Raw genomic sequence first — 3837 nt, forward strand, 5'->3', positions numbered from 1 at the left:
TCGCGTAACCGAACTCCCGAACCTAACTCTGGTAACATAGACCCATTCTACCCCTAACGGGGTAGTAATCACGTGTTCTAACCACACTAAAAGGTTAGTGGCGATTCCGATATTCTTATTTTTAATTGAAAATTAAAAATGATTTTTATTTCGCCGCCCGGGGAACACGCGCTCCCGGGACGTCGCGACAGGAACGAAAGGCCCAGTCAACTAATTCAATTTATGTCTGAAAGATATAAGTGGTAGAAAACAAACAAAAAGAAGATATAAGTAAGCTTTGAAACACTATGATCTCTTTAAATATATATACACACACAAACATACATCCATAGATACATACATACATACACACACACACACACACATAAATATATATACATATACATATTAAGATTGAATGTTTTCCAGTCGATAACATATGATGGGTGATGACTAACGACCCTACTAACTTAAGTGTGGGTTACGAGCGAAACTTTTAAATATAACCTCTAAACCCTAGGGCATCAATTTTTGCATACTTCTTGAGATATTTGAACGTATTACAAAATTCTTGCCTGCACTCCAAAGCATTCACTTCAAGTTTAGGCAGTTCATACGTTGATTTTCAAGATCATAGGGCATTCACTCATATCTTTTACAAACAACTTGGGTATTGAGGTTTGGTAAACAAAGTATCATTTTTTATATATTGATCTTTATTCTCAAAGTGTTTTTACTCACAATCATATTGTTAAATATTCCTTGAGAGCAAGAACGTTTTATATTATATATATATTACTTGAAGAATTTTTTTTAAAAAGAACTTATTAAAGCGTAAATCTTTGAAAGCATTCACTATTATATATTATATTCAAAGATTTCATATCAGCTTCATTTTTTGCAAGTAACTATTTGTTTTAGATTTTTGGATCAAAACTATGTTACATATATTTTTACAAAGCTCATTTGGTTGGATTCAATCTTTGAAGCATAATAGTCATATCTATATTTATACAAAGATTATTAAAAGACTTTATTGACCACATCACGTACACTTATTGAGTTTCATATTATATCATCTGAGTTTGTATTAGGATTTGATTGTACTTATTAGGTTGTTAAGGAGTGTATGAGTTTTTGCAGAAAATTGTAATTATATTGTTGTATTGACGGTTCAGATTGTGAACCGAAGTGAGGAGGAAGTTATGCATCTTATAAGAAGCAGATTGTAACGGGAAGCTCCATTCCAGTTAAAGGAGCGGGATTAATGGAATCTTTGAGTGGGTTGCTTAAGGCAAGGACGTAGGCCAGGTTGGCTGAACTTCGTAAAAATCTATGTTTACATCTCTCTTCCCTTAACTCTTTTAATTTCCGCTTGCGTTTAGTTGTCTATCTTGCATGTATGTATGTTGCTGAATATTACGTGCACTTGAGAGTTAATTGGCTATCACTGAATTTATTAAGATATTAATTTAAATTAATTTCATTAGATAGCTTAATAAATTGAAACCTAAGTATTCCCTAACTTGTGAGTATTTTATTAATAAGTAAAATAGGAATTAAGTGATTAAATAATTTTAAATAATTTTTAAATACCCAATTCACCCCCCCTCCTCTTGGGATTACATCTAAATTAACATTTCATATGAGAGCCAAGTTACATAGTCTTAATCATTTTTTTTTTTGTAAAAGATCACAATGACACACATCGGCGCAACCATATTCGGTGAGGGACACTTGTCCACATGACCACCCATCTTTTGTGATGTAAATTATACTTATTGGAAACAAAGAATGTACATCTTCCATAAAAATGCTGATTGGAAAGTATGGAAGATTATCTCCAGAGGAGACCATGTCCCTATGAAAATTATTGATAAATAAAGTGTACCTAAGACTGAAGAGGAATACACAGATGATGATTTTATATCAATTCAAGTTAATGCCACTGCTATAAATCTTTTGTACTGTGTTTTAGATATAAATGATTTTAACAGAGTCATGGCTTGTAAGATTGCTAAAGAAATTTGGGAAAAATTATAAGTCATCTATGAAGGTACCAAAAATGTAAAGGATAGTAGGATAGATAGGCTTACTAGCGAATACAAAGCTTTTAAAATGACTACTTATGAATTTATTCAATCTATGTACACAAGATTCACCCACATCACAAATTCTTTGCATGCTCTTGGTAAAACTTACCCCACTTATGAGATGATTAGGAAAATTCTTAGGGGACTACCACTAGTCTAGGAAGCAAAAGCCACTCCTATAGTTGACGGAAGGAACCTAAAAGCGTTGACAATAAACGAGTTGATTGGGTCACTCATAAGATATGAGCTGACAATAAATGAAAGATAAAGTGAGCAGAATAAAACTAAGAAAGTGATAGCACTCAAAGCATCATCCAGCAATTCCAGTGAAGAAAGCGGTTTAGAATCAGAAGATAATATGACACTCCTAACTAAAAAGTTTGGAAAGTTCTTGAAAAGAACAAGAAGTTTTCTAGAAAATTTCGGGACTCAAAAATAGAAAAGGGAGAGTCAAGTAGAAGGAAGCAAAGGGATGATCCTCCTGTATGCTATAACTACAGAGAAGTTGGGACACTAAAGGTTGGTTGGGATACACACAGTACCAGTAGTTTATACTATGAATCTAGCGATGACCAGGTTGCAAATTTGTATCTGATGGCTCACGAAGACCACGAGGTACAATCTTTTTGCTCTGCCTCATCTTAGTATTCCAGTGATTCAAAAAATGAAAATAGCATGCTTTCTTATGATGAACTGCAACAGGAATATTTGCATACTCTTAAAATGCTTAAGAAAATGACTAAGAAGAATTCTGAGTTGAAAATAAAATTAAAGGAATTTTCAAAGTTGGTAGAAAGTCAAAATGAATCTCATGCATCTTTAATAAAAGACAAGGAGTTGAAAATTGAGTTAGAAAGGAATTTGAAAGATAAATTTAAGATTATTTATAAACATACAGAGGGTCAAAATAATTTTGAAAGACTTCTTGGAGCTCAGAGAAATTCCCTAGATAAGGAAGGTCTTGGTTTTAATGGAAAAGAAAACGTTAAATAGAAACACCTTTATATGGGTCATTTTGTAAGAGAGTCAAAATCTTCTGTTCCAACTAAAAATTCTTATAAATATATTACATGTTTCAAATGTAAGAGGCTGGGTCACATAAAAATTTGACTGTCTTTTTAAGAACAAAGATTTTAAAATTAAGAAACTTTAGAAAGTCAAAGGAGAGTCTAGCACTAACCCCCCTGGACCCAAGAAAATATGGGTACCAAAATTAGTCAATTGATTGACCATTGTAGGTGTGCTTGAGATCATCTTCATCAAAGGATAAATGGTATACGGATAGTGGATGCTCTCAACACATAACCGGAGATAAAGCCAAGTTCACATTCATTATACCTAAAGATGGAGGATTCGTCACCTTTGACGACAATGCAAAAGGTAGAATCATTGGAGTTGGTAAGGTTGGTAAGGAACCTTCCCTTATTATTGATAATGTGTTATTAGTTGATGGCCTAAAACATAACCTATTGAGTATAAGTCAATTGTGTGATAAAGGTTATAGAGTTTCGTTTGAGCATGACAAATGCACTATAGAGAATAAATCTGAAAACAAAATATTGTTTATTACTGATCGTTATGAAAATGTCTACACCACTATCTTTGATAATCTTGCTTTTCAATATGTAACTTGCTTTTCTGCTATAAATAAAGCTAGTTGGCTCTAGCATAGGAGATTAGGACATGAAAATATGGACTTATTATCTAAACTAGTTAAAGGAGAATTAGTTAAGGGATTACCTAATACAAAATTTACGAAAGATAA

Source organism: Malania oleifera, chromosome 5, assembly GCF_029873635.1.
Source record: "Malania oleifera isolate guangnan ecotype guangnan chromosome 5, ASM2987363v1, whole genome shotgun sequence".
In the NCBI taxonomy this organism is placed as follows: Eukaryota; Viridiplantae; Streptophyta; class Magnoliopsida; order Santalales; family Ximeniaceae; genus Malania; species Malania oleifera.